Source organism: Canis aureus, chromosome 9, assembly GCF_053574225.1.
Source record: "Canis aureus isolate CA01 chromosome 9, VMU_Caureus_v.1.0, whole genome shotgun sequence".
Classification (NCBI taxonomy): Eukaryota; Metazoa; Chordata; class Mammalia; order Carnivora; family Canidae; genus Canis; species Canis aureus.
In genome coordinates this window covers 29293326-29317624 of record NC_135619.1, presented here as the reverse complement: position 1 = coordinate 29317624, position 24299 = coordinate 29293326, and the positions used below count along the sequence as shown (strand labels likewise).

Here is a 24299-nt window from a genome sequence, read left to right as displayed (position 1 = left end):
TCAGAATCCATCATTCAAAGAGAAGTTGTCAATTATAATTTCATTGAAGACTTTCTGACATAACCAGCAGGCTGTCTTTTTCATTTTATTTGTTTTGAATGATGTTATGGATTCACTAAATAGATTTCCTTTTATTTTTTACAAATAGAAACTAACTGAATTAATAAATGTCAATTGTAGTAGGTTCAGATTGACCAGGCACAGATCATATTTGGATAAATACAATAAGGTTTATTTATCTAGAGGTTATAGAAAGAGGGCATAGCAACATTTTCCAGGTCACCTAAAAAGGACCTCCCCAGCAGGCACACTATTGTGGATGAGAAATCCAAATAACTCTTGGATACACAAAAACTTCTGGAAGCTTAGTAGTTCCTTCCATGCCTAGCCTTTTATACTTGAAGATGGAGAAATTCTGCTTGCATATTTTGGGTGTGAATTGAGACCACTCATCTGAGCCAAATATGTCTCACCTGTGCTGGTATTAAAAAATATACAGAGGGAAGAAAAATATATATACAGAAGGTCTCCTGTGTGTGGTTCAGTAAAGCACACTTAGGCTTGAAATACAATCTCATTTATCATTCTTGGGCTCCCTAGGCCCATACAGTTTGAACTTCTGGTTTTCCTGAACTGAGAGCTGCAAAACAAGGATGGGGTCAGTTACCCAGACAATTGCAGACTTAGGCTAATAGCTCTTGAGACAAGTAGTAGGATTATCATGCACCTGTCCATCATAAACCAAAATGAAAATTCAAACTACCTATAGTCACTCCACTAAGAGATACGCAGCATTAACATTTTGGGAGGTATTTTTTCCAGGCATTTCCTAACAAATCATACTAGGATACTATTTAGTAATTTGTTTTTACCCTAACAAAATATTATAGATACCTTTTCATATTAATAAATATTGAGCTGTAATTATATAATTATTTTAATCACTATGTAATATTTTTTATATACCATTTAGTTTTTATTACCATTTTGCCAATCAGCTGTTGATTAGCATTTATGTTGTTTTTATCTTTTTGCTATTATAAATATGCTACGTTGAATCTCCTTATAGTTACACCTTTTAGCTACACCTTTAGTGTAAAGGTGTATAGTTACACCTTTAGCTTTTGTCATTTTAATTTCTTTCTTTTCTTCTATCAAATTCTTTCACATTTGGTGTGAACAAACAACTCAAGATGTAATGACATTGTTAAATGCTTCATGAAGGATAAATTGTAACTCTAGATAGTCTGTTGTACAACTAATGTTTAGATACTGGCTACAGGTAGAGGGTAGTCTAAATTAAAGCTAATTTAACCAAGAAAAATGATGTTTAGAGCAGGGAGGATTCTTTTTGTCTTCAAGGTCAAGTACATATTAAGTACAGATCAAGTACAGAAATATTTACCTCTTTTAGATGTGTAGTTCTATGAATATCAGTAAGTATGCATAGTCAGGTAACTTCCTTATTGAACCTTTTCCTTACCCCAAAATATTTCCTCATGCCTTTTTGTAGCCACTCCTCTCTTGCAACCCTAGCCCCTGGCAACCACTAATTTTCTTGTCGTATGGTTTTTGTCTTTTCTGAAATGTCATATAAAGGAGATTGTACAGCATGTAAGTTTCTCAGTCTGGCTTCTTCTCATAGCACAATGCATTTGACATTCATCTATATCATGCTATGTATTAGTATAGCTTGTTCCTTTTTACTTACCAGTTGATAGACATTGGGCTGTTTCTAGTTTTTTTGGTGGTCATGAATAAAGCTGTTAAAAACATGTACATACAAGTTTTCATATGGATATATGTTTTATTTTCTTTGGATAAAACTTAGGAGCAGGATTGCTGGATTGTATGCTAAGAGTATTTTTAGCTTTATAAGAAACTGCCAAACTTTTCAACAGTGACTTTACCATTCTGCACGACCACCAGCAATGTATAAGTTTTCCAGGTGCTCTGCATCCTCACCAGCACTTAGCATTGTCAGTCTTTTCTTCCTTTCTTTTAAAATTTTATGTATTGTAACAGGTAGGTAGTCATATATCACTATGGTTTGAATCTGCATCTTCCTAGTGACTAAAGATGTTGAGCATCTTTTTATCCTTTCCCCCCTCCATATATATAAATAAATATATAAATATATAAATATATATATTTATATATATATCTTTCCTGATGGAGTGTTCAATTTTTTCCCATTTTTAAAAATGAGATTTTTTAAATTATTGAGTTTTGAGAGTTATTCAAGATATGTCATCTCAAACACCACTCTTTGAAAAGGCTGTTAGAGAGAAGCACTCTGGGAATGGTGTAGTTAAGACCTCTAAAAGTCTTCTCTTCCACAGAAGCAGCAAAAACACTAGCAACAATTGTGAAAATTAACCTTCTTAGAACTCTGAAAATGAACCAAAGGCTTGCCACATTATGAGGGCCATTTATTCAAGAAAAATGGCTGGATCTCTGTAAGAACAGCAAGCTCTATGGCATTTCAACTTACTCTATTCCTATCCTCTTTCCAAGTTCTGCTGTAGCCTTGAAAACCAGCAGCCTCACAAGCATGGCAGTTAGGGAAATGCAGCCTAGTGCACTGAACAGGAAAAATAAAAGCCCATCCCCAGAGAACTGTCAGTATTTGACCTGTCTGGCAGCTTCTTATAAAAGACCCCTTCACAGAGGTTGTCTCTATTTGATTTAGCTTTGAGCTCACTTAGTGGAAAAAAAACCTTTCTCTAGGATGCTTGTCAAAAACAGAATAATCAGCTTCAATTGTTTAACGCTCAGCTGCATGAGATAATAATACCAGTTGGGGCAAACAAGGGGCTGGACAAAAAATAGTAAAATATGGGGAATGAGATGTATAGAGGGGCTTGGGATAGCTCTGACATATTTCTGGGATTATAGAAGCCTATGCATATGTGTAGGGCTGTGCAGTGCCCAGAAAAGATGTGGGAACATCCTAATTTCTCATCTCTGGCTGACCTTTACCCTCTGCACAAGCAGGAAGTAAAGAATGAAGTAGATTTCAGACTGCCAGGGTATTGAAGTCATGCCTCAACACCCACTCAAGACCCTCTTCAAAGCCTGGGAGACTTACTGGTTCAAAGCATTCAATGAAATTTCTGTTCAATCCTTAGCTAAATGAACAGAGACTTCAGTAGCTTCACATCACAAAGAATACAGGCTTTACAGAATTTATAGTTAAGGGAAGTCACTAAACAAACAAGTAGCAGCAATAACAACAACAAGCAGCAAAACCAAAACTCTGTGTGTGTGTGTGTGTGTGTGTGTGTGTGTGTGTGTATGTGTGTTGTGGGGAGGAGGACCTTATTTTCAGAGTTGCCACATTATATTATTTAAAATGGCCAATTTTCAACAAAACACTATGAGACATACAAGAAACAGGATACTCTGGCCCATTCATAGGAAAAAAGGAGCCATTGGAAACTGTTGCTGAGGAAGATTTCAGCAATACTATATATAAACCAACTAGACCTAATAGACATCTAAGGAATGTCTCCACCCCAAAATAGCAGAATACAAATTCTTCTCAAGTGCATGGGAACATTTTTAGATCGACCATATGTTAGGCCATAAAACATGTCTTAATAAGATCCAGAAGTTTTCACTGGTGAAGTCTATGAATGTTAAAGAAGAATTAATACAAATTCTTCACAATATCTTCCAAAAAAAAAAAAAAAAAAAGAAAAGAAAAAAAGAAATGGAAGAGGATTGCCTCCCAACTCATGCTATGAGGTCAGTATTACCTTGTTACCAAAATCAGACAAAGGCATCAAAAGAAAAGAAAACAGATCAATATTCCTTATGAATAAAACATAAAAAATCAATAAAATACTAGCAAACCAAATCCAATAACATAAAACAGGATACTATACCATGACCAACTGGGACTTATCCCGGGATTGCAAAGTTGTTTAACATATGAGAATGAATCAAAGGAAACAATAGAGTGAAGAAGCAACCTATGAAATGAGAAAGACATTTACAAACCATATATCTCATGAGGTGTTAATTTCTAAAATAAGTAAGGAATTCTTATACGTCAATAGCAAAAAAACAAAAACAAAATCAAAAGCTCAAAGGCAAAGGACTTGAATAGATACTTCTCCAGAGAAGATATATGAATGGCCAACAGGTATGAAAAGGTGCTCAACATCACTGATCATCAAGGAAATGGAAATCAAAACTATGAGATACCACCTCACACCTGTTAAGATGGCTATTATTAAAACAAAACAAAACAAAACAAAAACACCTGAAGAGAACAAGTCTTGGCAAGATTGTGGTGAAATTGAAGCCCTCATACACTGTTGATGGAAATGTAAAATCATGGGGCCTCTACAGAAAATGGCAGGGAGGTCTCTAAAAAAGTAAAGATCTGTAAAATACATAATGGAATGTTATTCAGCCTTAAAAATGAAATATTACCATTTGCAATAACAGAATGGACCCAGAAAACATTATGCCACACATACACACATATAATTCAGCACTAATAGTGAGTTCAGCAAGACTGCAGAATATAAGACCAATATACACAAATGAGTTGTTTTTCCATATATTCACTAGCAACAAACAACTCAAAAATGAAATTGAGAAAGCAATTCCATTTGCAGTAGCATCAAAAAGAATAAATATGATTAGTAATAAATTAAAATAAGTGTGAAAATTGTACACATAAAATCATAAAATGTCATTAAAAGAAATTAAAGAAAACCTCAATAAATGGGATGATATCCTGTGTTCATTGATTAGAAGAGTATTATAAAAATAGAAATACTCTTCAACGTTACCTACAGATTCAATACAATTCTTAACAAACCCACTGCCTATTTATTTATTTATTTATTTATTTATTTATTTATTTATTTTTAAACCCAGATGCTTTTACAGCAGAGATTGATAGGCTGATCTGAAAAGCCATTGAAATGCAAGCGACTTGGAATAGCCAAACTAATCTTGAAAAAGAAGAACAAATTTGGAGGACTCATAGGCCAGAAATAACCTTTACTTTTATGGTGAGTTGATTTTTTTTTTAAGATTTTATTTATTTATTCATGAGAGACACAGAGAGAGAGCAAGAGAGGCAGAGACATAGGCAGAGGGAGAAACAGGCTCTATGCAGGGAGCCCAACATGGGACTCAATCCTGAGACTCCAGGATCACACCCCGGGCTAAAGGCAGACGCTAAACCCACTGAGCCACTCAGGGATCCCATGGTGAGTTGATTTTTGACAAGTATGTCAAAACAATTTAAGGAGTAAAGAATAGTCATTTGAAGATATGATGCTGGAACAACTGTGTATTCCCTAGCACAATAATGAGGTTAGACCCCTAACTAACAGCCAGAGACAAAAATTAACTCAAAATCAATCATAAAGCTAAATGTAAGAGATAAAAATATAAATCTCTTAGAAGAAAGCCTGGAGCAAATCTTTGTGACCATGAGTTTGGCAATGATTACCTAGATATGACAAATGACAAAAAGAAAAAAACAGATAAATTGGACTTCACTCTTCTTTTTTCTCTAGACTCACCTTTCTAAAGTGAGTTTTATTATATGTGAATTAAATCTCAGTAAAGCTGTTATCAAGAAGACTGTTAGAATTGGAACAATTTTTAAAATACCTCACAGAAAAGAAAGCTTGCCCATTGTCTTTATCCATAGTCTAAGAAAGCTTGCTTTAAAAATGTACAGAAAAACAAATATTTCACTTCTGAGAATGAATTACAAGGCAATATACTACCTTGGTTTTTGGTTGACTTTAATACAGAGCATTGTGGGAGTTACACACAGCAAACACAGGTCCCCAGAGAATGTTTGCCATTGTGTAAGCTGTGACCTAGAGTATGGACTAGACAAAGAAATTGAATCTAGAAATCGTGTTTTGGACAAAAAACACTTGACAAATGATTATAGAAAATCTTAGAGACTTATGGCCTACGTAAGAGAGTAATGGAATTTATTTTACCTCTTTCAGCTTTCCACAAGAAGATAAAAAAGTGTACTGGGAAAGGTAACTCCCATTGGACTGTTTCATGAAAGCTCATGAAAGGACCTGTTAAATCTTTCAGAGAATATATCTTCTTGAACATTTTCTACAGAAGAATAGCTGAGAGGATGAGAGAAGAAAGAAACAATGAAGTTGGGTGGGAGGTGAGGTTGTCTAGACCCCTGAAAAGAAGCATCAGTCAAAATGCCTTTGTTTCATTACCAGGGACTCACTACCAACTTCCAAACCAGCTGCAATAACCCAGTTTCTAGTTCTGCTTACACCAGAAATAAAGGCTGGGTGCCAGAAGCTGCAAGCTCCAAGAAAGCTTTCCCGATTCAGTTTTCACCGGTTTGATGCAGTTCTGATACTGTGCTAAAGCTCCAGATGACCTTGGGATCATTACTATCCAATTGTAATAACCAAAAACACACCAGCCAACCCATGGACAGATTGGACTGTGCCCATTCGAGAGAAGAAAAGAGGTGATGACGCTTTGATTCTGAGGAGCCTCCTGCCCTTTCCAGGAAAAACCCGGAGGTCAGCTTGCTTACCAGCGCCCTTAATTACCCTAATGTCATAAAACCATGACCATGAGACCTAATGGGGAGAAATGTGCCTTTACAGCATAAGCTGACCTTGTCCGTTCTTTGGCCACTCAATAAATTACCTACTTGCCATAAAATACTGGTTAGTTGTTTGACAAATGGCGTTGAGTAGGAAAAAAAGCTACTCCTCGGTAACAGTACAGAAATCACAAGCTGAGAAGTTTCCATTCCTCCACTGGGAGAATGATTAGGCCCACTATGAGATTGGCTGGTGAAATCTCTATATGGAAGAAGGGTGTTAGTTCTTGACATTTGTCATGGGTTAGATAGGAATTACTCTGTATTGTTTTGATCTAGAATCATCGGATGGATTGTGCTTCCTGGATGGAATAAGGCTTTGAATATCAGAGTTGTGTATGATGTTTCAGTCGTGGATCCTTCTAAATTTGGGGCTCTTTCTTCTGTGTCTAACAGTTGTTTTGTCCATTATTCCATGTATAAGATAGCTGTAGACTGAGAGGAAGACAGAAAAGACAAAGAGTCCTAAAAGAATTGATGGTTAGTCTTTTTTAGTTTTGTGCCCTATTTGCCCAGGTAGAATTAAAGGGCTTTTTAGACAGTGTTGATCATGCAGTAGTAATAATGACTAACACTTCTTGGGGTATTCATAGCTTCCATGAAGTGTCCCATGTAATCCTTACAATAGCCCTATGATATAGGTAGCATCATGATTCCATTTCAGAGATGGGAAGTAGATCCCTAAACTCGCCCAAGGTCATGTAACTAGTAAGTATACACTTAGGATATGAACGGAGGAGGTTGCACAGGTTCCAAGGACCCATTCTTTACTATTAATCAGTATATGTTTTATATGACATTTTCTCTATACTGTTGTTTAGTATCCACAACTCACACAGATTGTAATCACTTGATTGCCAACAAAATGAAATAAAATCATAAGCCATAGTAAACAAAGTCATAAGGAGCAGCATAGCATCGAGCCCATAATAAAATATCAAATTGTTGGGTTTTCTGGGAGGAGTGGGGCTTGAGTCAGGTTTAAAAACATGTTCTCAATATTTCTGTGCAAAAGAATTACTTGGTGGTATTAGTCAGAAATGCGGATCTTTTGGCTCCTTCTCCCAAAGATTGTAATTCAGGTCTGGGGGTAGTAACTTGGGAATTTGCCTTTTAAAAACAACCCAGTTCATTCTGATGCAAATTATGGGCCACTGGCCACTAGCCCATAATTTGCGAGCCAGTGGTTTTTTTTTTTTTTTTAAGATTTTATTTCTTTATTCATGAGAGATACATGCAGAGAGAGAGAGGCAGAGGCATAGGCAGAGGGAGAAGCAGGATCCCCATGGGGAACCTGATATAGGACTCGATCCCAGGACTCCAGGATCACAACCTGGGCCAAAGGCAGACACTCAACCACTGAGCCACCCAAGTGCTTGAGAGCTGGTGTCTTAAAGATTGTGGGACTTAGTGAGTAAAAAGGAAGAAAAAGTAGGGCATTCAGGCAGTGATGTGATAATAATGTGATCCATGTAGGTGAATAGGGACAATAATGGCCAGACCAATTTGCCCCAAGTAGTCAGTTCTGATGGTTGTTGTTTCATTTATTTACTTTTCCAAACATTTGAGCACGAATTGAGTGCTGCTTACTGCTAGCACTCTGGGAATACAAGGATGAATAATAGCATAGTCATCTTTCTCAGGAAGTTCATCTTATAGAGGGGCCAGCACACACACACACACACACACGCACACGCACACACACACACACAGGCCGTACAACAGCACAGTGGTGAATGTATCTGCTTGCTATGGGGAGGCTACAGAAAAAGGGCAGAAACAAAACCAAGATGAGCTTTGAAGAATGGCTGGGATTTGAACACCAAGACAGATGGGTATAGGGTAGTTCAAAGTGAGTGAACTATGTGACAAAACACACTATGATGGAAAAATGCAGAAAAAGTTCTGCCATGACAGAGTGTGGATTGGGCATGAAGTACGTGAGAAGCCATAATGGGAAAGATGAGTGGAAGGATGTGTGTGGACTAGATCGAGGAAAGCCGTAAGTGTTAAGGCAGGAATTTGGACTTACTTTTACCAGCGATGGGAGCCATAGGAAGTTTTGGTCAGGGGCTGTGAATTCAGTGAATTCAGTCAGTAGTAATGAGTAAACTGGATTTGTGTGATTAGAGGAATCATCTTGGAATACTTAGGAAAGTATAAGTTCTCAAGCCCCTCTGTGGTAGATTCTGACTTAGTAGGTCATGGGCAAGTCCTAGAAACTGTTATTTACAAAACAAACAAACAAACAAACAAATCCCTGCAAAGCAAAACAACCCCAAGCCCTCATGATTCTCACAATCAGGAGTATTTGGGAAACACTGAAATAAGGAAAGCCTACAGTTTGGATGAGAAGTAGTGTACAGACTGGGTGGTGTTCAGATTGATTCTACTGGAACAGAGAGGCTTAGTAGCTACTACAGAGGTAGAGTTAGTATGGCTTAGTGCCTGGATAGAAGAGAGAAGGAGGAGACAGTGACTAAAAAGATGTTTTGCCTGAATTTCTGGAAGATATTGGTGCCATTAGTCTCACTAGGGAAACAATCTTTAAGGCTGAATAATAAAAGTGCTGATTTTGAGATGCCATTAGGAGACTTCTTCATGCATTTGGGTCTGTATCTCTGGACAGATTTTGGGAGTGGAAATGTGGATTTGGGAGTCATCAGATAAAAGATAATAATTGAGGATACATGATAGATTCAGAGGGATAAGACCTGGCTACAAAACCTAGGAGAAACCAGGAGAAGGAGAGGGTCAATCTGAGAGCAGAGAAGGTTGTAAATGAGTGCAGTGTTAGGAAATCAAGGGAGAGAAAGTTTTAAGGGGGAGAATCGTCAAGTGTTAAACGCTGAAGGCAAGCACTTCTGTTTCGTGATGTTAGCCTTGTAATTTCGCTGTGACTTAATTCTTAGAGTTGTGATAGACGTGGAAAATTTTAACATGAAAGCAGCTGGATCAGTCTGATTGACAGGTAACTTTACAGAGGCACCAGAATTGTAATTCTCCCTCTTTCTTATAGTCTCTTGAGGATGAAAATTGTATGTGTACCTTTAATTGCCTGATTAATTCAAGGTGGTTTATTTGTGTGACATACTTAATTCTTTCAATTGGCCAGTCATTTTTATACATGTAGTTTTCAATGGTTTCTTGTAATACTTCAAATTTATGTAATTTTAAAAGCTTGTCCTATGAATTGCTGTGCCATTCTATATCTTTCTGTTGTCATAGCAACTGGTTATAGTCACCTCCTTTTCACCTGAATCTCTCAGTCTGGTCACTGAAAATTGCATGCAAATGTGAGCTCCCACATCTTATGGGAAGGGCAGGATGAATGGGGGGCTTCTGATTTGCTTCTTCTCTGATAAGAGGGCTAAAATTGGGAGGGTGTGAGAACAGCTTCTGTTTTCCAGAAGGTTAGAGGAAAGGAAAGTCTTGATTGGAAGCGACAAGTAGTGGCAGCGAGAAGGGAGGAGAGAGGCCTGGGGTCTGAGAAGGAAAGTAAGAGGGCAACAGGGGACTGTCCCAGACTGAGGAGTAACCTGGGGCTTGAATGTGGCAGGAGTCTGTGGGCTCCCAGGCTTGCCCACTCAGAGCCCTGAAAGTGTCCATCACTACCTCTGCCTCAGCTCATGAAAGCAGCCAGCACAGACTTGGAGCTGATGGAGTCCTCTTTCTGTCCTGGAGGTAGGAAACCATGATGGGCTGGGAGAGACTCTGCCCTTACCCTCTCCAGGGCTGCAGAAGGGCGTGGAGGGTTCCTGCCCCAAGATGAAACTTGGAATACATTTTCCTATCGTACCATTTCTGAAAGAAAGCAATAGGTACAATGACAAGATTGTATTCAGCCACATTCTGAGTTGACTAGGCTTTTGTAGACCAGTCTGACAGCTAGAGTACGAAGATTTAAAGAATGGCCTTTGGAATCTTGTGGTTCTGAGTTTCAATTCCTGTAGGACCACTTGCTCTTTGTGTGACCTTGGACAAATTACTTAACCTTTCAATGACTCCATTTTCTTACATCTAAAATGGGTATAATTATATGTTCCTCATAGTGTTTTAATGATTTGCTGAGATTATATATACAAAACACTATGCATTGTGTCTAGCATATAACAAACAGTTAAAATGGTAGTTAATGTAAAATGTATTCTAAATTCCAACAAACGACTGATAAGTACTTCTGTTGTAAGATGCACCCACGTGCAGTGGTGAAAGGCCATCTTGAGACACGTGTAGGTGCTGGCCTGGCTTATCCTTTGACAACAATTTAAATGGACATTTTTATTATTCAACATGTATTTAGTGGTAATGGGAAAAACTGACTTTTAGCAGAAGCTGACTTCCTCTTAGCAAAAATTTTATACCTTGCTCTTTCAGTTCAAAATAAAAGGGTTGTTTGTACTGAGCATTACACGACATTTAAATTTATTTAAAATGGTCTTATTTTGCAGTGTTCCAACATTTATAAGTGGATAGCATTATCCATATTCACCAGGACAGAGATGACTTACATGGGCTTAGCAAAATTTTTATAAAAATGTGTGCAACCAGTTTCATTACACATCTCTCTGACTAAAGTGTGTGCCTTTATTTTGTCTCTAATCATCTAGTCCTTAACAATGAAGAAATTAACTAACTGATTTTCAGCTGTCTTTGCCCTCATGATTTACATAATTTATTTAGTTCAAGCTCAATTAGAGGTGAAATGGTCAATATCTCAGATTTTGAGTCCCTTTTCCATTCTTTATCTCTTTTTTTGATTGTTTCTGGGTATCAGGGGAGAGGAAGGAGTGACAAAGTCTGGTGGGGGTTTCAGTGGCTCCCATGGTCTCTGGGGTGATGGCCACCATCATTACCCTGCTTGCTGTCTGCCTCACATGACTCACAGTTTGCTTTTTCCCTCTGCTGGGTAGAGGGAGTTCCACATTAGTTTTCCTGGTGTGAAGAACACACCCTAGGGTGACCCCATTAAATCCAGTGTTCACATCTTTATGTGATCCCCTTTTGTTGGGGTGAGACCTATAAATTGCCTAAAATCAACAGAATATAGCAAAGGTGATGGGATGTCACATCCATGGCTAACGTTACATTATATGGCAAAGGTGATAGGATTTTATAGATAGAATCAAAGTCTCAAATCAGTTGATTTTGAGTAAATCAAAAGATTATCCTGGGTAAGCCTGATTTAATCAGCTGTATAGTCTTATTTTGCATATGAGAAGCTAGATATTATTTTATTCTTTCTCTTTGCATTTTTTCAATGAAAAATAAAACCCTTCTCTGTCCTCAGTCAAATGTCCATTAAAGTTATGGTCACGTACTCAAAAAAGGCAGAAGAAAAACCACATTAATAATTTTAAAAATATTACGATAATTGAAAATGTTTAAAAATGAATACTTTTTCTGGATTTGGTGTTAAAAAGTGTTTTTTTTTTTCTGTAATTCTTTTTTTTTTTTTTTTTTTACTTTGCAGATATTTTTGGTGATTTTTCGAACAAGACAATGTTTTGGGAGACATATTAAAATGTTTAGAACTTCGAAAATAAAACGAGTGATGTGTTTCCAGGAAACTGTGCTATGCCATTGAGTGTTTGCTCAAAGTTTCAGCTGATTGAGAGCAATGATCCTAAGTAACTCTCAGTTGATAGTTGCTGGTATAGCATGTAGTTGTACTGGGGATGTATACGTATGCTGCAAAAATACTCAATAGAGGTCAGCTGGTACTGCTGACAAGTGTCTTTTTTAAAAATTAATTTTATGAAAAAATTTCATGTAAGGTCATTATTTTGACGGAAGTAAGGCCAATTTCCATTTCATTGTTAACACAAGGAATTATATGTGGAAATGAAGATAGTTGGTACAATATTTTTAATTCATTTCAGGGATGTTTTTATGGACTGAAATTTTGTGTGCTCCCCACATTCATATGTTGAAACCCTAATTACAAATGTGATAGTATTTATAGATAAGCTTTTAGGAGGTGAAAGGTTATGAGGGTGGAGCACCCCCTCATGGGATTAGTATCCTCATAAGAAGAGACATTAGAGAGCTTGTTTTCTGACACTCTGTCTGCCAAAAGAGGACATAGCAGGATGGCAGCCAGCTGCAAGCCAGGAAGAGAGCTCTCATCAGAACCTGACCAGGCTGGTGTCTGATCTCAGACTTCCCTGTCTCTAGAACTAGGAGAAACAAGTTTTTTTTGCTGTTTAAGTTCCCAATCTGTGGTAACTTATTGTAGCAGTCTGAACTGACTAAGGCATACTCTTCAAAATGAGAGCTTGACTGAGCCATTCTTGAATTTTCCTTTTTGTGTATTGTGTGGTTAGGTGCCATTGGACAAGCTTGTGAGAGAGCTGTGGGTAGGGGTGTTTGGGAATCCCTGTGATGGTTCCATTACTCTATTTCCTTGGTCAGGGGTTAAACTAGGACATGGTGTCCCTATAAATTTATGGTTTTATTCCTAGCATCTACTGGATACTGTGTTATTTTAAGCAAAGTAATAGCCTTTATAGCTAGTCTAGTACAACAGGTTATAAGATTAGGATATACTTAATGAGAAAAGAGATGGCAAAAGAAGAAACTGATGAAGATTCTAGAAAATGAACCTCTTTTTTTTTTTATACCACAAGATGTATATCAAGTACTTTTTAATTGTGGAGACATTAGTATGGCAGATTCAGGCCAGAGTAACAAGAAAGAAAAAGAAAGGAAGAATGAGAGAGAGAGAGAGAGAGAGAGAGAAGGAAGAAAAAGAAGGAAGGAAGAGGGAAAGCAAGCAAGCAAGCAAGATAGAAAGAAGCAAAACACAACCCAGTGCCACTCAGAAAATTTGGAACACTCTAATTCAATTATATTGTCTGCCCTTGGTGGAAAGTTCCAATTTTCATATTCCTCACTGGCACAGCAACTATGAACAGAAGGTAACCAAGAAGGCTTATGTGATATGCCAATGGGTATTTCCATCTGGAGTAATATGGCAGATAAAAAAGAGACCTTGTTGGTTTTCTAAATATATCATATCGGTATCCCACCACTTGGATATATTAAATAGAAATAAATGCCGAGGGCACAGATGGGATGGGGGAAAATAAATAAATGAATAAATAAAACATAGGCAAGAGGGTTTGGTCTTTTAGGTCTTTATTTTTTTAACTAAATTTTCAGTTGTAGCATAATGTTTAAAATTTCTAATTGCAAATAACTAGTCTCCTCCCAATTTGAATCTTTTCTAAACTTATAGTTTACCAAATACAAGAGTTGTTAGAAGTCCAAATGGTGGTAAGTACAGGAAATTGGTAATAACATAATACCTCAAAGTTATGTGATTTAAAATTCTTCTGTGTTATTTGGTGTCTAGGGAGATTTCTGTGTAGAGAAACCTGTTATTGTACATTGTTTAGAGAGGTGTTGGAATCCTGCCTCCAAAGGAGAAACTTTGAAGATCTAGCAACGAGAAGGTGGATCCTGGGCCAAGATGGATAAACTGATAGTGAGACAATGACAGCCAGGATGGCTTCTCCCAACAGAAAGAACGGTTTCCCCATTCCTGGTAGTCGAGAGGGTTTGGTTATTGATGAAGCTCAGGTGGAGAGCAGACACTAGTTCCTGTACGGCCTATGGTTTTCCAGAAGGGGAGGCATTACAGGCCAAGTTTTCATGGAGGAGAGCCAGCAACAAAGGAAAGAAGAAATGACTCTTTGAGGAGGAGCTGAGAGAGAATTTCTGGCTATTTTTTAAGACTTGGCATATACCGTAGAGTCTTGGCAAAGCTGGGAGAAAGAACACAGAAGCAAATCTTGCATAAATGTTAGGGGGAAGCAAAAGCTGTGGTCAAGGACAAAGATAATGGTTTTTGCAGATTGAGGTCACTCGATTCTCAAGGTTGAGAAACAGTATATGCACTAAATGTACGATATGTTGATATAGAGCATTTTCACTATTTAAGTACTCATAACTCTCTAATTCCTGGCCTGCTTTATTATATCTTTTAAATGTGGCATTTATATCACCACCATATCATGCATCTATCAGTTTACTGTTGGACTCCTTCTACTAGGTTCTTAAGGGGTGGGGACGTTTTTGGTTTCATTTATTTATGTATGTAGGATGGCACCTGGCACAAGTGAATACTGAAATAAATGCATTTATTTACCTATTAAGATTTTATTTAATTATTTGAGAGAGAGAGAGCAAGAGAGAGTGAGCACAAGCCAGAGTGGGGGGCAGAAGGAGAGGGAAAAGCAGGCTTCCTGCTGAGCAGGGAGCCCAAGGCGGGGCTCAATCACAGGACCCTGGGATCATGATCTGAGCCGAAGGTAGATGCTTAACCATCTGAGCCACCTGGGCGCCCCTGAAATAAATGCATTTATATATAATTGTGGTTAATACTGGTCCTAGAAGTGCAACATTCGCAAGAGTCTGGGAAGGACGGGGGGAGGGGCAGGAAAACCGTGAGCGTTAGGGGTGTGGTTTCAAAAGATGCCCACAGATTATTTGATATTCTTCTCTTCAGAATGTGGAGCCAAATTCTCTCCCCCGGAGTGTGGGCTGCACTCAGTGACTCACTTCTAATAAATCGACCCTACAGAACTGTTGGGTGTAACTTGTGAGGCGATACCATTAAAGACATTGTGGCTTTTTCCTTTCTCTTTCTCTGGCTCACTGGCCCTGTTTGCTCATCCTGGAGAAAGGCAGCTGCCAAGTCTTGAATAGGCAGGCAGCTCTGTGGAGTTCACAGCCCTTGTGAACTCAGGCTCCTGCCAGCTAGCACGTGGATGAGCTTAGGGGCAAGTCCTCTGGCTCCACTCAAGCCTTCTGCTGACTGCAGCCCTTGCTGGTGTCTTTTTTTGCATCTTTGTGAAAGACCCCAAGTCAGAGCCATCCAACTAAGGTGCATCTGAATTCCTGATCCACAAACCTGAGAAAATAAATGTTTGTTGCTTTAAGTCACTACGTTTTGGGGTAATCTGTTATGCAGCAACGGATAGGTACACAGGGAGAAATCTGCCATTCAACAATAGTTCATAAAATTGTTACCTATGAGATTAGAGAAATCCTGCATGAATGGAATTGTATACATCTATTCCTATATATTTTTATTTCTGTTTCCTTTTGGTCTCTCTCTTTTTTTTTTTTTTGAGAAGAACGTATTTTCACATTTTTACAACATCTTTGCAATGCCTACTATCCTGCGCATTATCAACGGCTAATAAATGATGATGACAAGTTTTACATTTTTATGACAAAGTTCTCAGATAGAATAGAGGGCAGTTTCTACATCAAGATGTCCTTCCCTTTCTCTATTGTCATTTCCATTTGTATAGATCCAGATTTGTCATATCTGGGGAATGAAGAAACATGGCCATGTGTCTGTGTGACAGAAAACAACCTTTAATAACCATTTTGTAGCTTCCTTTCTAACACACAGCAGAGCTTGAAAACATGTACAAGAGCAGATTTAAACTTCTGCATGATCAATTAATATTTTTTCTTAAAAATTTGTTGAAAACATGGTCCTTCCATTAAGGAGATTTAATGAACTCCTGGCCAAAAGTATTTGGTACAGAAATATCTTTTCTTTTAACTAACAAATAAGGCATTTCTAAATTTGAATGAGGAATATCAAATATTTAATCCAGGTTTCTCTTGGAGTTTTAAAGGAAAAGTATATAATTTCTTTTTGAGAGCTTGTTTTGCTGTCATCACTTTCCTCACATTCAGAAATGGAAAACACTGATGAATTCATCTGTTTTAAACCTGGGTAGTGATATTGGCTTTGGGGTCAGAGTAGAGTCTCAGCATTTATAAGTTATATGACCTTGGGCAAATGATTTAGCTTTCCTGATGCTTGGCATTCCCAGCTGCAGAAACTCTCCCATACATCCACTCTAACATTCCAGAGGACGAGGATGATAGTGACGATATATGCACTGAAATGTGTCTGAAATCCATTCACACAGAGATAGGTTGTTAGCTTGGTACTTAAAATGACCTTCAAACTGGAAAAATGATCTATTCCTAACTCCCCCTCCCTGCTGTGAGGTAATCTATAGGGGCAAAAGAGCATGGTTTCATTATAGGCTAATAATTCAATAATACAAACATAATATGGAGAAAGGCTAAATGGGCCAACTGTGTCTTTGGGTTGGAGTTGGCTGTTATCTGAACGTGTCGACAGTGGTGTGGTATAGAAGGGCACAGCAGTGTTCCTTACAGGACTCTGCATGTCTCAGGCCTGATGTAAGGTGTGAACCCAGTCTAGGTTTATTAAATAATTTTGAAGCTGTGGATAAATGTGAATGATCCTGTAAAGGGATACCTGTATGTATGTGTGGACTAGGATGATGTAGCTCTGGAGAAGTTAGGTGGGTGACAGTTATATCTTGACAAGCCTGGGAAATCCGGATTTTTCAAGTGGAAGTGTATTTTTTGCTTGAGATGTCCTAAGTAGTGAGGAGATGAGAATTTTCCTATCATCTGAAGGCTCATCCCTCTAACTAGATGGTTGTGTGATGTGGACTCTGGAATGATGAATTTGTATTAGCCTTTGGTGGCTCTGGACCAAAGCATTGTGAAAATATAAAAAATATCACTAACCATTACTTGTTACTTAACTCTGTGCCAAGCAGCATCGTTTTTGTTTGTTTGTTTGTTTTTTAACACGGATCATGTAGCTTGATGCCCTACTTCTCTCTACGCTGTCTTTGAGGTCATCTTAAGAGGGAGGGTATCTGGAGCTACCATCAGCATGATGGTGATTACCTTGTGGTTCATCATTTTACCTCCCTGATCCCAATTACCTCACTTTTCACTAATTGTTAGCATTCTAGAACCCCTCTTCCCTTTGAATTTCCATCACAATTCATTCTGGAATATTTCCATCATTTATTTCTTTTTCTGCTTCCTCTCACGCCCCCAACAACTCACTGTCAGTGAAGAAAGTCATTCAATTCCAATGGCTCTATCTCATACATGGGCAGTCATTCATTCAATATGTTTTGTTCTAGGTGCTAGAGAGAGAGTATGAGTAAACAGACAAAAATCCCTGCCCTCGCTTACATTTTGGTGGAAGGAGATATATGATAAATAAGATTGTAAAGTAAAATATAACACAACAGGGAGTATAAATACTAAGGAGAAGAATAAAGCAGGGAACTAGTATAACAGGTAGAGATGGGTGAAGAAGGACGCCTGGGTGGCTCAGTGGTTGAGTGTCTGCCTTTGACGCAGGGCATAATCCCAGGGTCCTGGGATCGAGTCCCACTTCGGGCTCCTGCATGGCTCCTCCCTCTGCCTATGTCTCTACCTCTCTCTCTCTCTGTGTCTCATGAATAAATAAACAAAATTTAAAAAAAAGAAGGACCTGCTGCTTTAGATAGATTGTTCAAACATTATATGTTCTCATTCATTTGGGTAATATAAATAATAGTGAAAGGGAATAGAAGGGAAGGGAGAAGAAATGGGTAAGAAATATCAGAAAGGGAGACAGAACATAAAGACTCCTAACTCTGGGAAATGAACTAGGGGTGGTGGAAGGGGAGGAGGGCGGGGAGTGGGAGTGAATGGGTGATGGGCACTGAGGGGGGCACTTGATGGGATGAGCACTGGGTGTTATTCTGTATGTTGGCAAATTGAACACCAATACAAAATTTATTATTAAAAAAATAAATAAAAATACTTTATTTAAATTCAATTTGCCAACATATAGTATAATACCCAGTGCTCATCCCATCAAGTGCCCTCCTTAGTGCCTCTCACCCAGTTACCCCATCCTCCTACCTTCCCCTTCTGCAACTCTTTGTTTCCCAGAGTTAGGAGTCTCTCATGGTTTATCTTCCTCTCTAATTTTTCCCCACTTGGTTTCTGTCCAGAGAAGACCTTACTGACTCTTGAATAAATTGTAGAAGAGGTGAAGAGCAGATTATTGTTGCTATGACTTCAGTTGGGTGCCATTAGTGGCCATTATTTTATCCATCTCATTCTGACTTAGTGTGTCATACTACAGAATTTTTCCAAATCCCTCTAAGCTTCTGCCAAGTCCTTACCTTTAGGAGTTCAAGATGCCTCCTTCTTTACCATGTAGGTATGAGAGCTCAGAATTTATTCTGCTGATATTTATTGAAAGCCAGTTAAACAGAATGATCAAATAATCCTGATCTCCTGGAGCTTATATTTTAGTGGCCTTATATTCCAGCATCATTAACTCTTCCTCACTCCTTTTTTCTTGAAAATTACTTCATCTTTATCTATTCTTCCCCTCCACCCTGATTTATTGAGGTATAATGGATTAATAAAATGGTAAGATGTTAAAAGTGTACAATGTGATGATATGATATACATATGCATTGTGAAAATGTTACTCCAAGTTAATTAACACATCTATCACCTAATACTTTATTCTTTTACCTGCTACTACTTAAAAGAATTAAATCACCTTTTTCCATGCATCTGTGCTATTGATTCCAACTTCTGGCTTCTTCTGAAATTTAGTGCTGTCAATAATCGTCATTTTGTTTGTCAAATCTTAGTTTCCTGCTTCACTAGCTACTCACTTTCCTCCTGCTTACAAATGTGTCGGGGGCTTCCCTACTCCTAAAACACCTTCTCCTGATTCTTTCTGATTGTCAGTACTTACTATTCACCTTCCTTTCATTGACCAGCATCTTGAAAACTTTAACTGCATTGTTGCCATTTCTTTACCACAATGTTACCATAATTTCAAATTGAAAATGAAAATGCCTGGTTTACAACAAGACAGAATAACTTGAAATTGGGACTGTTCCAGAAAATCTAGAGTTTGGGTTTACTGCATGATTCCCATCTTTGAACTAAGACCACCGATAATTACACTGAAAATGCTTTCTTAATAGTCCTTGAAAGGCTTCTAACATCAAATCCAAAATAATTTTCCTATCTCATTGCCCTTGAACTCTGCGGAAATATACAACTGTTGATGTTCTGATACCCTTTCTCTCAGTATGTGGCAGAGAACTATCTCAATTATCCCCCTCTTCCTCTTACTTATGGCTTCTTCATCTTTCACTGGCTTCCTTTTACTCTTATGACACAAAAATGCACATTCTTTAATGTTCTATTCATGGACTCTTTCTCCCTGTCTACTTTCCTGCTTGATGAAAAAAATCTAGCTTTAATGTTTTTTTTTTTTTTTAATTTATGTTAGTCACAGAGAGAGAGAGAGAGAGGCAGAGACACAGGCAGAGGGAGAAGCAGGCTCCATGCACCGGGAGCCCGACGTGGGATTCGATCCCGGGTCTCCAGGATCGCGCCCTGGGCCAAAGGCAGGCGCTAAACTGCTGCGCCACCCAGGGATCCTGCTTAATGTTTTTTTAAATACTTGTTTGACACCCATATTTGCATCCACAGCTTTCAAATTTGTATCCAAAGCCCTGACTCTTCTCTAAACTCAGGCCAACATTTCTAATTGAACATTTGTACAATTAAGTATCTTCAACTTAACACATCTAATGTTAAAGCATTCTCCTTGGTTGTGTCCTCCATCAAATCAGCTCACACTAGTTTCTCTTAATGATGCTGCCCTTTTTTCAGTCATCCAGGTTTTGAATCCTCAGTGGAATTTTTGATTCTTTCCTTTTTTTTTATTTTTTTAAGATTTTATTTATTTGTTCACGAGAGACACACAGAGAGAGGCAGAGACATAGGCAGAGGGAGAAGCAGGCTCCCCGCAGGGATTCTGATGAGAACTCCATTCCAGGACCCTGGGATCACGACCTAGGCCAAAGACAGATGCTCAACCACTGAGCCACCCAGCTGCCCCTCTTTGTGTTTCTCTCCCCAAACTATTCATTGCCCTGGCCGTCTTACTGCCCCTCCCCAATGTTCTTGCAGTATCTTGTTTGTTTTCTTCACAATTTGTAAATATCTTATTTATTTGCTTATTGATACACCTATGTATTCCCTTGCTGGAATGTGAATTTTGTGTTGAAGGACAATATCTACCTTACTCAACATCTCCAGCTTCTAGTGTAATGCCTGGCATTTAGTAGTTCTTAATGAATATCTATGAATGAATTTGTGAATGAATCTTGTTGATTATTTCCCTGGGATGTCTCCAATTCCACAATTCTCTTGAGTTGCCAGCCCCACAAATTTAGTTCAGTTCTTGTTATTCATTGCTGAGATTTTTGCAACAGCATCCTAAGTTGTCTCTGCTCCTTTACCTCTTCCTGAACTATCCCTGCTATGGATAACTCCTAGAATTCCCCTCCTTTTAAAAATTTTTTAAAAAATTATTTGTTTATTTAAAATTTTTTTATTTATTTGAGAGAGAGTGAGGGACAGTAGGAGAGAGAGAGAGCATGAATAGAAGGAAGGGGCAGATGGAGAAGGAGCAACAGACTTCCGCCCTAGTAGGGAGCCTGACTTGGGGCTCAATCCCAGGACCCTGAGATCACAGCTTGAGCCAAAGCCAGATGCTTAACCATCTGAGCCACCCAGGTGCCCCTCCCCTCCTTTTCTTTTCTTTTCTTTTCTTTTCTTTTCTTTTCTTTTCTTTTCTTTTCTTTTCTTTTCTTTTCTTCTTTTCTTTTCTTTTTCTTTTCTTTTTTTTCTTTTCTTTTCTTTTCTTTTTTCCTTTCTTTTCTTTTCTTTTTTTTCCTTTTCTTTTCTTTTCCTTTTCTTTTCTTTTTTTTCTTTCTTTTCTTTTTTTCTTTTCTTTCTTTTTTTTAAGGAAAGCATCCCAAGACAGTCCTATGGGGTGGAAAATTAGTCTATCCCCCTTAGCTGATCATTAGCCCCAAATTTACTTTTTCTATCACTGTCCTCATTAGTCTCCACTCACACTTCTGTGGATCAAGAGCTTCATGCATGGACCAGTTATGAAACTTGTAGCTACCCTTGATGGTAAACAGTTGTCATTCCCAGGAAAGGGATTTTGACAAATGTAGTCCAAAGGCTAACTGATTATTATTAACTCCATAGTTATGAGGAGTAATGTAAGTTACAACTTCACCTTCATATTCATATTCTTCTCCAGAATCTATCTTAATAAGAATGGGAAAGGGAGGTTTTGGAGGATACATATATTTAACTCCTTAAGTAACAGGTGAGAGGGGAGATCTATATAATTTGGGGGGCTGGTTGCAACAAATAGACTCTGGGCTAAACTTGATGTGCACTTAGCTAATTCTTTTCCTTTCTAAAATTGTAGTTGTGAAACCCCGTTTAATTTTGTTTATAGTAAAATTATCTGAATGTGGATGGAATTAATGACTTGGTGTATTGCTGATTGATCAGAGAAGGTCCCAGTGGACAAAAAATAAACATTTGTTGAATGAATAGATAAATTGCTTGTCCAGACACAATGTTTGACATAACAAGTGAAGAAAGATAATGTAACTGGTGAGTAATTAACTTGTAATCTTAGAAAGGGTGGATTAAAAACTTCCAAGTCATATGGGAACTTTAAAACTGATACTCAGAGACTGAGGATATACTGAATGAAGTAAATGTAGGGAAGGACTGGTTGAGTAGCAAGCCTTTGTTGGTTGGAATAATGTTGGTTGGAATTCTGATCTGCTATTTGCTTTCTCTACAGTCTTGGATTTTTGTTTCTCAGCTTTCTCATCTGTAACACGGAGGAATATCTATCCTGCAGGATTATTATAAGGTTGAGATGATAAAAATAAAACACCCAGTTTAGTGCCTAGCATTATGCATGTCACCTTATACTGGTCAGAAAACGATAACTATTATCACTAGTTCTAGAGAACATTCCCCTGGAAATATTCAAGAATATAAATAATTTGTAATATGGGTAGTTTAGATTTCTTTTCTTCCCTAGACATAGTCCAGTTAATTTAGGTAATCTTTATGGCCCATCACAATTATGAATAGCATTTTACATGAAATACACAAGCCAATTACAAATAACATGGCATAATTATTGTTTTGGTAACTTTTAAATTTGGAGACATGGAATTAAATTGTGAGTAAAAATGCTGCCAGCTAATTTGCACATAAATGAGTGAAACAAAATTGTAAAGATACTATTTCTGTTCTCACAAAAATGCAAGGGGATGTGAATAAGAGATGGCTACCCAGATGACATCCTATGAGATGACTTTCAATGCATGTGTTTTGTTTGTAGAAAGCTCTGATGTTAATGACTAATTTTCTTTATTTTTCTCTCCAGCCTAGTAGATTGTTGGAAGTATTTGCTTTCCCTTCATTCTAAAGAGTAATTGCTAAATACAGCTAAAGAATCTTGTTTTTATTTATTTATTTATTTATTTTATTTTTTTTAAATTTATTTTTTATTGGTGTTCAATTTACTAACATACAGAATAACCCCCAGTGCCCGTCACCCATTCACTCCCACCCCCCGCCCTCCTCCCCTTCTACCACCCCTAGTTCGTTTCCCATCAGGGAAATAAAGAATCTTGTAATACACAATTTGAGCTGTTTCGGAGACATTTTGAAAGATCTTTATTGGGTACTTATTCCTAAAGCATTTAATGTGCTTTAATGGTTAATAAATCACATTTACCTGAAAGTATATACAGAACCAGTGTTCCCTCTACAAAGGCTTAAAATTTACTTTACCTGTCTATATCAAACACTTTTCATTATAATGTTAATGGTATTTCATTGATTTCCCAGTAAAGGTACTCTCTACAGATCATGACTACATCAGCAAAATCATTTTAAATGTCATACACCTGAAACATATCAAGATTTTTTTTAAAATTTATTTTTTATTGGTGTTCAATTTACCAACATACAGAATAACCCCCAGTGCCCGTCACCCATTCACTCCCACCCCCCGCCCTCCTCCCTTTCTACCATCCCTAGTTTGTCATATCAAGATTAATAGTTTTTTATTTTATTGAAACATATTTGAAATCACAGAACATTTTAAAGATTCATGTACTATGAAGAATATTTAATATTATACAAGGAAACTTATGTATTTCCACAGCATTCAGGGTGTGTGAAAGGGCATGTACCTTTCTCTCTTGATACATATCTGTTCTTTTTGTACTATTGTTTGAAGTTTGGAAAATATGTCCTGATTTATGATTATGATTTTGATCAAGAAATTATGATTTAAAAGTATGAATTCACAAACTAGGTACTTTTTTTAACCAAAGAATTAACTATAAATTATATAATGTGATTCTGGGAGTCATAAGTCATTGATTCTGGTCCTGATTCTATTACATATTAGTTGCCTTGATTAAAGAAAATTACCTAATTTATTTGTGTTTTAGTTTTCTAATCCATTCAGTTGGGATAATGATAAATTTACTTATTAAGTAAATTTACTTACCTTATAAAGAGGTAAGGTCCTATAAATGAGGATCACATTAGCAATAATCTGGAAATGTGGAAAATTTAGGTATAACTAAATTAATGGTGTCATTATTACTTGTCTTTAATTAAATTTCTCCCCAGCTTCATTGAGATATAATTGATATTTAAGATTGTGTAAATTTAAGGTGTGCAATGTGATGATATATGTATATAGTGCAAAATATTTACCACAATAAGGTAAGTTAGCACATCATCACCTCAGATAATTGCCTTTTTGTTTTTGTTTTTGTGGTGAGTGGTGAGAACAAACATTAAAGATCTACTCTCTTAGCAACTTTTAAATATATGATGTAGTATTGTTAACTACAGTCAC

General features: G+C 37.4%; 2 long non-coding RNA genes across 4 annotated transcripts in view; both read left to right on the top strand.

Moving 5' to 3' along the window:
* The window catches only part of LOC144320534 (uncharacterized), a 538453-nt gene that overhangs the window by 79541 nt on the left and 434613 nt on the right, over positions 1-24299 (top strand). The window contains exons 2-3 of one of the 2 annotated variants that reach the window (XR_013386166.1): positions 4897-5033; positions 5997-6693. The exons of the other annotated variant lie outside the window; for it this stretch is intronic. This is a non-coding gene — a long non-coding RNA (uncharacterized LOC144320534). Of the gene's footprint in view, positions 1-4896; positions 5034-5996; positions 6694-24299 lie in introns of those variants that run through there. 2 annotated transcript variants of the gene reach the window in all.
* The window catches only part of LOC144320535 (uncharacterized), a 75826-nt gene continuing 60980 nt past the window's right edge, over positions 9454-24299 (top strand). The window contains exons 1-2 of one of the 2 annotated variants that reach the window (XR_013386169.1): positions 9454-9930; positions 10194-10318. This is a non-coding gene — a long non-coding RNA (uncharacterized LOC144320535). The other variant, XR_013386168.1, reaches the window with a different exon arrangement.